The sequence below is a fragment of the Mandrillus leucophaeus genome, unplaced genomic scaffold (assembly GCF_000951045.1).
Source record: "Mandrillus leucophaeus isolate KB7577 unplaced genomic scaffold, Mleu.le_1.0 Scaffold243, whole genome shotgun sequence".
NCBI lineage: Eukaryota > Metazoa > Chordata > Mammalia > Primates > Cercopithecidae > Mandrillus > Mandrillus leucophaeus.
This window is the reverse complement of record NW_012102510.1, coordinates 1,388,297-1,401,255: the sequence shown is the minus strand read 5'-3', so window position 1 is coordinate 1,401,255 and position 12,959 is coordinate 1,388,297. Positions and strand designations below refer to the sequence as shown.

General features: G+C 35.0%; 1 pseudogene across 1 annotated transcript; it reads left to right on the top strand.

Moving 5' to 3' along the window:
• The first annotated feature begins 1,843 nt into the window (after positions 1–1,843).
• LOC105541671 lies at positions 1,844–2,804 on the top strand (annotated as a pseudogene). Its single transcript, XR_001006370.1, has one exon. The product of XR_001006370.1 is annotated as a proliferating cell nuclear antigen pseudogene (transcript).
• The last annotated feature ends 10,155 nt before the right edge of the window (positions 2,805–12,959 follow it).

The following is a 12,959-nucleotide window of genomic DNA, read 5'->3' as shown; positions in this document are numbered from 1 at the left end:
TTCCACAATGGTTGAACTAATTTACACTTCCACCAACAGTGTAAAAGAGTTCCTTTCTCCACAGCCTTGTCAGCATCTGTTGTTTCCTTACTTTTTAATGATTGCCATTCTAACTGGAGTGAGATGGTATCTCATGTGGTTTTGATTTGCATTTCTCTAACGACCAGTGATGATGAGCTTTTTTTCATATGCCTGTTGGCTGCATAAATGTCTTCTTTTGAGAAGTGGCTGTTAATATCCTTCACCCACTTTTTGATGAGTTTGTTTGTTTTTTTCTTGTAAATTTGTTTATGTTCCTTGTAGATTCTGGATTATAGCCCAATGGAACAGAATAGAGGCCTCAGAAATAACACCACACATCTACAACCAGCTGATCTTCAACAAACCTGACAAAACAAGCAATAGGGCTTTCCCTATTTAATAAATGGTGCTGGGAAAAAATTGGCTAGCCATATGCAGAAAACTGAAACTGGACCCCTTCCTTACACCTTATACAAAAATTAACTCAAAATGAATTGAAGACTTAAATGTAAAACCTAAAACCATAAAAACCCTAGAAGAAATCCTACGCAATACCATTCAGGACATAGGCATGGGCAAACACTTCATGACTAAAACACCAAAAGCAATTGCAACAAAACCAAAATTGACAAATAGGATCTAATTAAACTAAAGAGCTTCTGCACAGCAAAAGAAACTATCATCAGAGTGAACAGGTAACCTACAGAATGGGAGAAAATTCTTGCAATCTATCCATCTGACAAAGATGAAATAATTTCTAAGAAAATTTAAATTATAAAAAATTGACTCAAGGTATCAATTAACCACTAAAAGTTTTCAAAAGTAATCAACTGTCTTATTCAAAAGATATCAGGCCCCATTAATTTTATAGACAATTTTTATCAACTTTAAAGGAATACATTCTCTCCATGTTATATAAACTGTTCCAGAGAACATAAGAATTCATTTATGAGGCTAATAAAAACTTGATCACAAAAATGGAATAAAAACAGTGCAAAAAATTAAACCTTTCTCACGTATAAACATAGATATTAAAGTTCTGAAAACTGACAGTGCAAATTAAAAAATATATCAATGTATTAGTTTTCTATTGCTGTGTAACAAATAACCACACAATGTAGCGGTTTGAAACAACATTCATTTACTATCTCAGTTTCTGTAGTTCAGAAATTCAGACACAGCCTAACTAGATTCTCTGCTTAGGGTCTCATAGGCTGCAGTTAACTTGTTGGGCAGAGCTGGGTCCCATTTGAGTGTTGTAGTCTTCTTCCAAGCTCACAAGTTGTTGGCAGAACTCATTTTCTTGAAGCTGTGGAACTCATAGGGGCATGTTTCTTCAAGGCCAGCAGTAGAATCTCTCTAATCACTAGGTCCTCTTTTAAAGAGCTTGCCTGAGTAGGTCAAGCCCACCCAGGAAATCTCTTTTAATTAACTCACAGTCAAATGAATAGGGACTTTAATTGCACCTGAAAAATCTCTTTGCTTTGCCAAATTCTATTGGTTAGAAGCAAGTTATATGTTCTACTCACACTCAAAGGGAGATGATTACACAAAGGCATGGATATCAGGGAGTGGGAATCACAGGGGCCATCTTAGAATTCTGTTTAGGACAACCAGGTAGAGTTTATCCCAGGAATAAGTAGAGTACATTCCGGTGATGCAAGGTGGTTAAACATAAAAAAGTCTATTAATCGTCGTCATTCTAGGTCTCAGCCTCTCCCCATGGCTTTTGCCCGCTTGCTCTGAGACTCGTGAAGCCAAAATGGGCTAGACTTTCCTATTTTCCACCCGCCTGTAGCCGCGTTGTTGTCACTCCATCACCATGTTCCAGGCACGCCTGGTCCAGGGATCTGTCCTGAAGAAGGCGTTGGAAGCACTCAAGGATCTCATCAACGACGCCTGCTGGGACATCAACTTGAGCGGTGTGAACCTGCAGAGCTTAGACTCGTCCCACGTCTCCTTGGTGCAGTTCACCCTGCCGTCTGAGGGCTTTGACACTTACTGCTGCGACTGCAACCTGGCCATGGGCACGAACCTCAGTATTATATCCAAAATACTAAAATGCGCTGGCAATGAAGATATCGTCACACTAAGGACTGAAGATAGTGTGGATACCTTGGTGCTATTATTTGAAGCTTCAAATCAGGAGAAGTTTTCAGACTATGAAATTAAGTCGATGAATTTGGATGTTGAACAACTTGGAATTGCAGAACAAGAGTACCACTCCATAGCAAAGATGCCTTCTGATGAATTTTCATGTATATGTATATTATCTCAGTCATATTGGAGATGCTGTTGTAATTTCCTGTGTAAAAGATGGAATTAAATTTTCTGCAAGTGGAGACCTTGGAAATGAAAACAAATTGTCACAGGCAAGTACTGTCGATAAAGAGGAGGAAGCTGTTACCATGGAAATGAATGAACCAGTTCAGCTAACTTTTGCACTGAGGTACCTGAACTTCCTTACAAAAGCAACTCCACTCTCTTCAATGGTGGCACTCAATATGTCTGCAGACATACACCTTGTTGTAGACTATAAAATTGCTGATATGGGACACTTAAAGTACTACTTGGCTCCCAAGATCAAGGATGAAGAAGGACCTTAGACATTCTTAAAATTCAAGAAAATAAAACTAGGCTCTTTGAGAACTGCTTCTGAGATGCCAGCATATACTGAAGTCTTTTCTGCCACAAAATTTGTACCTCTAAGTACATATGTAGATATTGTTTTCTGTAAATAACCTTTTTCTCTATTCTCTGCAATTTGTTTAAAGAATAAAGTCCAAAGTCAGTCAGTCAGATCTGGTCTAGTTAACCTAGAAGTATTTTGTCTCTTAGAAATACTTGTGATTTTTATAATACAAAAGGGTCTTGACTCTTAATGCAGTTTTAAGAATTGTTTTTGAATTTAAATACAGTTACTTGAATTTCAAAAAAGTCTATTAATGTAATAAATATGCTATATTAACAGATAAAAGTAGAAATATCATATAGAATGATATAAAAAACATACTCAATAAAAGTCAATGCAGAAAAAAATCCTTTAGCAAATTCAGAAAAAAAGGTAACCTCTCTAACCTAATAAAAGTATCTATCACAATTTATGGGAAACATCATTTGAAAAACTGAAAACATGCCATAAAACTTAAGAACAAGACAGAGGTGGCTGCCATCTTTAAAAAAAAATAGACTTTAATTTTTTAGAGCAATTTTAGGTTCACAGCAAAATTGAGCAGAAGGTACTGAGATGTCCCATGTAACCCCTTCACCCACGTGTGCAGTCTCCCCTTCTAGCAATATCCCCCCACCCCCAGCCCGCCAGAGAGTTACATTTGTTACAATTGATGAACCTACACTGACACATCATTATCACTTAAAGTTTGTAGTTTACATTAGGATTCACACTTGGTGTTGTACATTCTATGGGTTTAGGCAAGTACATGATGACATGTATTTACCGTTATAGTATCATACAGAGCAGTTTTCCTGCCCTAAAATTTCTCTGTGACCTGGCTATTCATCCCTTTCTTTCCTTTAAACCCTGGAAACCGCTGATTTTTTTACTGTCTTCATAGTTTTGCCTTCACAGAACATCAAAGAGTTGTAATTATACATTATAGATCCATTTCAGATTGGCTTCTTTCACTTAGTAATATGCATTTAAGCTTCATCCGTGTCTTTCAATGGGTTGATAATTCATTGCTTCTTAAAACTGAATACTATTCCATTGTATGAACATAACACAGTTTATTCACTTACCTACAGAAGGATATCTTGGTTGCTTCCATGTTTTGGCAATTACGAATAAAGCTGCTGAAAACATTCATGTGCAGGTTTTTGTGTGGACATGTTTTCAACTCCTTTGGGTAAACACCAAGGAGCATGATTGCTGGATCATATGGTAAGAGAATGTTTTGTAAGAAACTGCCAAATATTTTCTAAAATGGATGTAACCCTTTGCAGTTCAATCAGCAGTGAATGAGAATTCCTGTTGCTCCAGATTCTTACCAGCATTTGGTGTTGCCAGTGTTTTGGATTGTCACTATTTTAATAGGCATGTAGTGCTATCTCAATGTTGTTTTAATTTGCATCTCTCTGAAGACATATTACATGGAGCATCTTTTCAAGTGTGTATTTGCGATCTATGCATCTTTGTTGGTAAGGTTTCTGTTAAAGTCTTGACCCATTTTTAAAAATCAGGTTGTTCATTTTCTTATTGTTAAATTTTAAAAGTTCTTTGTATATTTTAGATAACAGTTCTTTATCAAGTGTGTCTTTTGAAGATATTTTCTCCCAGACTGTGACTTGTCTTTTCACTCTCTTGACAGTATATTTTGCAGAGCATAAAATTTTAATTTTAATTAGGTCCAAGTTATCAATTCTTTCTTGCATGGAGTGTGCTTTCTGTGTCATATTTAAAAAGTCATCACCAAACCCAAGGTCATCTAACTTTTTTCCTAAGTTATGTTCTAGGAATTTTATAGTTTTGTGTTTTACATTTAAATCTTTAATTGATTTTAATTTTTGTGAAGAATGTAAGGTTTGAGTCTAGATTGACTTCTTTTGCATGTGGATGTCCAGTTGTTTCAGCAACATTTGTTGAAAAGACTATCGCTGCTCCATTGAATTGCCTTTGTTCTTTTGTCAACTATCAGTTGACTATATTGACCGGAGTCTATTTCTGGGCTTTCTATTCTGTTTCATTGATCTATTTGTCTATACTTCTACCAACACTATACTGTCTTGATTACTGTAGCTTTATGGTAAGTCTTAAAGTTGGGTAGTGTCAGTTCTTGAATTTTTTTTTTCTTCTTCAACATTGTGTTGCTATTCTGTTTTTGGATTTTTTTTTCTTCTCCATATAAACTTTAGAATCAGTTTCTCAATATTCGCAAAAATAATTTGCTGGGATTTTGATTGGGATTTCATTGAATCTGTAGATCACGTTGAGAAGAACTGATATCACAATTGCCACAAAAAGAGTAAAATACCTAGGAATACAGCTAACTAAGGAGGTGGAAGATTTCTACAAAGAGAACTACAAAACACTGTTCAAAGAAATCAGAAATGACACAAATACATGGAAAAACATTCCATGCTCATGGATAGGAAGAAACAATGTTGTAAAAATGGCCACACTGCCCAAAGCAATTTATAGATTCAATGATATTTCTATTAAGCTGCCATTGAGATTCTTCAGTGAACTAGAAAAAACTATTTTAAAATTAATGTAGAACCAAAGAAGAGCCTGAATAGCCAAGGCAATCTTAAACCAGCATATCTTTTACATATTTTGTTAGATTTGTACCTAGGAATTTCATTTTGTGAGGGTGTTAATGTAAATAGCAGTGTATTTTTTTTTCTTCAAATTCCACTTGTTCCTTCCTGGGTAATAGGAAAGCATACTTTTGTATATTAATCTTATATCCTGCAACCTTGCTGTAATCACTTTTTAGTTCAAGGAGATTTTAAAAATAAATTCTTTAGAGTTTCTCCATAGACAATTGTGTTATCTACAGACAAACACACTTTTATGTTTTCTTTCCCTATCAGAATGTTTTATTTCCTTTTCTTGTCTTATTGCATTAGGTAGGACTTACAGTACAATGTAAAAAGGGAATGGTGAGAGGTGACATTTTTGCCTTCTTCTTTTTTAAAATTTACTTTTTATTTTTATTTTTGTGGGTACATTGTACATGTATATATTTATACAGCACATAAGATATTTTGGTACAGGCATGCAATGTGTAATAATCACATCGTGGAAAACTAGGTATCCATCCCCTCAAGTTTTTATCTTTTATGTTACAAACAACCCAGTTCTTGTCTTGTTCTTGAGCTTATTGGGAAAGTTTTGAGTTTCTCACCATTATGTATATTAGCTGTCAGTTTTTGTAGATTTTCTTTATCAAGTTGAGGAAGATTCTCTCCATTCCTAGTTTATTGACAGCTTCTAATCATGAATGGATGTTGGATTTTGTCAAATGCTTTTCTGCAGCTATTTATGTGATCATGTGATTTTTCTTCTTTAGCTTGTTGATTTAATGCATTACATTAATTGAGTTTTGAATGTTGAGCCAAACTCTCATACCTGGGATAAGTCCCACTTAGTCATGGTGTATAATTCTTTTTGTACATTGTTAGACTCGACTTATTAACATTTTGTTGAGGACTTTTGCAGCTGTGTTCATGAGATATGTTGGTCCGTGTTTGTCTTTTCTTTTGGTATTAAGGTAATGCTGGCCTCACAGAACGAATTAGGAAGAATTCTTTTTACTTCTGTCTGCTGAAAGAGATGATATAGAACTGATATTATTTCTCTTTTAATGTTTGGTAGAATTTACTTGTGAACTCATCTGGGCCTCATGATCTCCATTTTGAAAGAATTAAGTATTTATTCAATTTATTTGATAGACAATAAACATATTCATATTGCGTATTTCTTCTTGTGTAAGTTTTGGCAGACTGTTTCTTTCAAAGAATTGTTCTACTTCATCTCAGTTATCCAATTTGTGGCCATAGAACTGTTCCAAGTATGCATTTATTATCCTTTTAATGTGCATTGGAGCTATAGTGATATCCCCTCTTTCATTTCTAATGTTAGTAATTTGTATCTTCTCTTTTTTTCTTGGTTAACCTGGCTAGAGGCTTATCAATTTTATTGATATTTTTAAAGAAAAAGCTTTTAGTTTCATTGATTTTTAAAATTAATTTTCTATTTTCAATTTCATTGATTTGTTCTCTAATTTTTATTATTTCGTTTCTTCTACTTACTTTGAAGTGAATTTGCTCTTCTTTTCTTTAGTTTCCTAAGGCAAAAATTATTGATTTTAGATTATTGATTTTAAATTTTTCTTTTTTTTTAATTATAAAGTTCTAGGGTACACATGCAGGTTTGTTACATATGTATATATGTGCCATGTTGGTGTGCTGCACCCATTAACTCATCATTTACATTAGGAATATCTCCTAATGCTATCCCTCCTTCCTCCCCCCACCCCACAACAGGTGCTGGTGTGTGGTGTTCCCTGCTCTGTGTCCAAGTGTTCTCATTGTTCAATTCCCACCTATGAGTGAGAACATGCGGTGCTTGGTTTTCTGTCCTTGCGATAGTTTGCTGAGAATGATGATTTCCAGCTTCATCCATGTCCCTACAAAGGACTTGAACTCATCCTTTTTTATGGTTGCATAGTATTCCATGGTGTATATATGCCACATTTTCTTAATCCAGTCTATCATTGATGGACATTTGGATTTGTTCCAAGTCTTTGCTATGGTGAATAGTGCCACAATAAACATGCGTGTGCATGTGTCTTTATAGCAGCATGATTTATAATCCTTTGGGTATATACCCAGTAATGGGATGGCTGGGTCAAATGGTATTTCTAGTTCTAGATCCTTGAGGAATCACCGCACTGTCTTACACAATGGTTGAACTAGTTTACAGCCCTACCAATGGTGTAAAAGTGATCCTATTTCTCCACCTCTCCAGCACTTATTGTTTCCTAACTTTTTAATGATTTTTATTCTTTTCTTCTATATGCACTCAATGCTATAAATTTCCCTCTGTGCACTGCTTTTTCTACATCCCACAACTTTTGGATAAGTTGTGTTTTCATTTTTATTTATTTCAAAATATTTTAAAATTTCTCTTGACAATTATTCTTTGATCCATGTGTTATTTAGAAGTGTGTTGTTTAATCTCTTAAGTATTTTGGGATATTCTAGCTATCTTTCTGTTATTAATTTCTGTCTGAGAGCAGATATTATATGATGTCTATTTTTAAAATCTGTGTTTTATGGCCCAGAATATGGTCTATTTTGGTGAATGTTCTATGTGAATTTGAAAATAATGTATATTCTGCTCTGGTTGGATGAAGTATTCTATAAGTATCAGTTAGATTCAGTTGGCTGATGTTGTTGTTAAGTTCAGTTATGACCTTACTGATTTTCTGTCTGCTTAATCTGTCAATTTCTGATAGGAGTGTATTGAAATCTCCAAATATAATAGTAGATTTGTGTATTTCTTCTTGTAGTTCTATTAATTTTTGCCTTATGTATTCTGGTACTCTGTTGTTAGGTGCATACACATTACAGATTGTTATTAGTCTTAGAGAACTGATCCCTTTATCATTATGTAATACCCCTCTTTATCCCTGATAACTTTCCTTACATGAAATATACTGTGTATGAAATTAATGTAGCTAATCTTACTTTCTTTTCATTAGTGTTAGCATGGTGTATCTTTCTCCATTCATTTACTTTTACCCTATATATGTCTTTAGATTTAAAGTGGGTTTCTTGTAGACAATATATAGTTAATTTGGGATTTTTGATGTTCTCTGACAATCTCTTTTCACTGATGCATTTAGGTGGTTTATGTTCAAAGTGTTTACTGATATAGTTACATTAACATCTGTCACATTTGTTATTGATTCTATTTGCTGCCCTTATTCTTTGTTCCTTATTTTTGACTTCCATTATTTTTCAGCCTTTTGTGGTTTTGAGCATTTAATATGACTCAATTTTCTCTCCTTTTAAAGCATATCAGTTGTACTTCCTTTTCTACTTTTTTTAGTGATTGTCTTAGATTTTACAGCATTCATTTACAACTAATCCAATTCCACTTTCAAATAACACCATATTGCTTCATGGTTATACTAGTATTTTATAATAACAAAATAATCCTAATTCTTCTCTCCTATCCCTTGTATCATTGCTGTCATTCACTTCACTTATACATAAGCATATATATAATACATTGCTGCTGTTATCATTTCAAACTATCCATTAAGTCAAGATTAGATTAATCAAGATAAGATTAAGACAAATCAAAGTTTATGTTTTACCTCAACTTATTTCTTCTCTGATGTTTTTCCTTTTTAGTATAGATCTGAGTTTCTGACCTATATTGTTCTCCTTCTCTCTAAATAACTTCTTTTAATATTTCTTGCAAGGAATGTCTACTGGTGACATTTCCCTCAATATTTGTTTGTCTAAGAAAGTCATTTTTTATCCTTCACTTTTGAAGGATAATTTCTCGGGGTACAGAATTCTAGGTTGGCAGAGTTTTTTTCCTCTCAATAATGTAAATGTTTCACTTCACTCTTGTCTTATTTGCGTGGTTTCTGAGGAGAAATCAGATGTAATTATGATTTTTGCTCCTCTATAGGTAAGTTGTTTTTTTTTCTCTAGCTGCTTTCAGAATTTTTTCTTTATCTTTTATTTTCTGTAGTTTGAATATGATATGCCCATGTGTAGCTTTTGGGAGGCATTTATCCCATTTCATATTCTCTGAGCTTCCTGGGTCTGTGGTTTGTTGTGACATTAATTTGGAGAAATTTCATTACTGTTTTAAAAATTTCTTCTGCTTCTTTCTCTCTTTATTTTCCTTCTGGTATTCCTAGTATGGGCATGTTACACCTTTTGTGGTTGTCCCACAGTTTTGGGATATTCTGTTCTGCTTTTTTCAGTCTTTTTTCTCCTTCCCTTTCAATTTGGGAGATTTCTATTGAGATATCCTCAAGTTCAGAGATTCTTTCCTCAGCCATGTCCAGTCTATTAATAAGCCCATCCTTCTACTTATAAACACTTTTCTTAGAAATATAATGAACTTCTTTGAATTTAACCAGTGATTTCCAAATCTGTTCCTCCACCCCCACTGTCACCCTTAAGCTCCAGGCCTATCTATTCAATTGCTTGTTAGAGATATCCTCATGGATTTCAAAACATGCAAACTAAACTTATTATCTTATTCTACAGATCTTCTCTTACTAATGTATTTGCTAACTCTGTTAGTGAAACCACCCTTTACTCTATTAAACAAGCCAGAGTTCCCTGGAAGCCATCCTAGACCAATATTTCCCAAACCTGTAGTTCCAGGCAAACCTACCAGAACACGATATTAATATGTGTTATGTAAAAATTAAAGTTATTTGATAAAATAAAATTTTGAACTACTGGATTAAACAAAAATAAGCAGATTTCCCCCTGTCAAATTGGTTATCAGAGCTCTTGTCATTCTAGTGTTCACCTAAGAGAGTGACACTGTGTTTCTCAAACCTTTGTTATGTCAGAACCCAATTTGTAAATAAAATATCTTGCTGGACTAACTTTTAGGATTTTAGGATATGTTTTCCTTTCTTCGCCTCCCTCACCCCTGAATAATCACTGATTTTTTTGAATTTATTGTTTAAATATCATGGGACTTCTCCATTTAATGGCCACTGACCTTTGTACATTCAGTCTTATTCCCTTTATCTCAACCCTTTCTCCATACAGTTGCCAGTGACCCTAGTTACAAAACTGAAATGTGTTAGTCTCCTGCTTAAAGCACTTCGATAGACCACCATTTCAGTGTAAAGTTCGAAGTTCCTTAGTTTAACAAGATCACTTAGTTATTAGCTCCAATGTTCCTGCTCCTTCTCAGTGCTTTCCACCCCAGTGATAGTAAATCATCTGATGGGTTCCAAGATACACTACCCCAAAATATGTCATCTTGTCATTTGAGAAAACTGCAGAAGCAAGAAGATCACTTTCACACTTCTCTTTCCCTTCTCTCCTAAAACAGGCCATAAAACCCTCATTTTAGAGGTACTTTCCTGGATTAGTCAGGGTTCTCCAGAGAAACGAGTCCATAAAAGGTATATATAGAGAAAGAGAGAGATAGATAAGAGGGAGATTTATTATGGGAACTGGCTCATCTAATTATGGAGGTTGAGAAGTCTCACAATATACTGTCTGCAAGCTGGAGAACCAGGGAGTCTGGTGGTGTCATTCACTCTAAATCCAAGATCCTGAGAACCAAGGGATCCAACAGTGTAATTCTCAGTCCAAGACTGAAGACTTGAGAAACTGGGGTCCTGCTTGTGTAAATCCCAGAATCCAAAGACCTGAGAACTTGGATTTCTGATGATTGAGGACAGAAGAAGATGAATGTTCCAGCTCCAGAAGAGAGAGAAAGTTTATACCTTCCTCTGCCTTTTTGCTCTATCTGGGATCTCAATGGATCAGATGATGCCCACTCACACTGGTGGGGGCAGATCTTCTTTAGTTGATCTATTGATTGAGATACTAATCTCTTATAGAAACACCCTCACAGACCTACGCAGAAATAATGTTTTACTAGCTATCTGGGTATCCCTGAACACAGTTAAATTGATACCTAAAATTAACTATCACAGCTCCTTGTACCCAGAAGAAAGGAATATTCTTGTCTCTGAAGACATAGGGACTCAGAAAAGAGTCTGAACGAACAGGTCTTGTTAAGTTTCTCCTGGTTTATTACCATTAGATCATACCCTTTTGTTCTCTAATCATATTTCTCCATGACTACTTCTTCATCAAACTTTGTATTAAAATGCACAAGTTCAACTGTTACTTTATGTCATTTCCTTATTAAGGCTCCCATATCACATAAAACTTATATGAAACAAATTTGTATGCTTTTCTCTTGTTAATCTCTTTCGGTATAGGGCCCACAGCCACGAACCTAAGATGGGTAGAGAATAAGTTATTTTTCTTCTCCTACACATCTATAGCTCACTATGTATCACCCAGCATTCATTTTCTCTGTACTATACTCTGCCTATAAGTTCACACATTATATAGTATGTCCAAGGATAATGAATTTCATTTGCTGGACTGGATTTTAAAATCTAATTGAGAAACCAATAATAGGTTTGAAATAAGTAGCAAATAAAATATGAGTATTAGCCTTATGGATGGGCTTATTTCCAGGTCTTGGTCCTTGTAACTGAACCCTGTGCATTTGTGTAATGAGTTCTGATAACGGCTTCTCATCAGAAACTTGTGTTATTCTCTGTTTGATTAAAAAACATATCAACATCACGTATGCTCTATTTTTCTATAACTGGCTGCAAATATGATTCATCTAGTCTTTGCCAAAATATTCTTTATGGCTCTCTTCTTATTACAGTGAAGTCATATTGACATTAAAAACTCTGATAACTTTAATTGCGTTAAAATTAAGAATTTTTGTCCATAGAAGGATACCAGTAAGAGAGCATAAAGGCAAGCCACAGAGTGGTAAGAGACATTTGCAAAATATATAACTGACAAAGGACTTGTATCCAGAATACACAAATAGCTCCTACAAATCAACAGAAAAAAGACAGACAGCCCAATAGAAAAATGAGCAAAGATTCAAACTAGCACTTAACAAAAGAAGCAATTCAAATGGCCAATAAATAAGAAAAAGTGCTCAACACTGTTAGTAATCAGGAAAACACAGACTAAAATCCCAATAAGATATCATGAAACCATCCCTATAAACTTTATAAAATTAATCAAGGAAGGAGAGAGAGGGAGACAAACAAAACAAGGTTGCAGCACGTTTGGCCTTAATCATGAGGTTAATTTGCTCTCTGACCTATTTCCTCATAGTGTTTGGTGCCTATTGTCCTAGGATCCCATAGACCCTAGATCATAGTTCCTCTTAACTGTTCTATAGATAATGACTTGAATGTCATGAAATATTAAGTTTTCTCTTTGAGATATTCCTTCAGGTCTTGCCTATTGATGAAACTACTGGCTCAGCTGATCTGAAGGACCTCACTAATACCAGGAGATCTGAAAGACCCCACTGACACCAGCTAGTTTGAACAATCCCACAAGGAACTGACTCAGCAAAGAATGCAGTTTCCAAATCCTGATGATTTCAACCATCTTGCCCTGACCAATCAATGACCTCAATTTTCCAGCCCTTCCCCATCCATGATCCTCTTAAAAACTCCAGCCCAGATTTCCTCAGGGAGATGGATTTGAGGATGTCTCCCATCTCCTCACTCAGCATCCTGCTGTCATTAAACTCTCTGCTGCAAACCCTATTGTCTCAGTGTAATGGATCTGTTACTATGCAATGGGCACATGAGTCTGTTGGTCTTATAGTAATTGTGTTTAAAATTTAGCCCATCAGA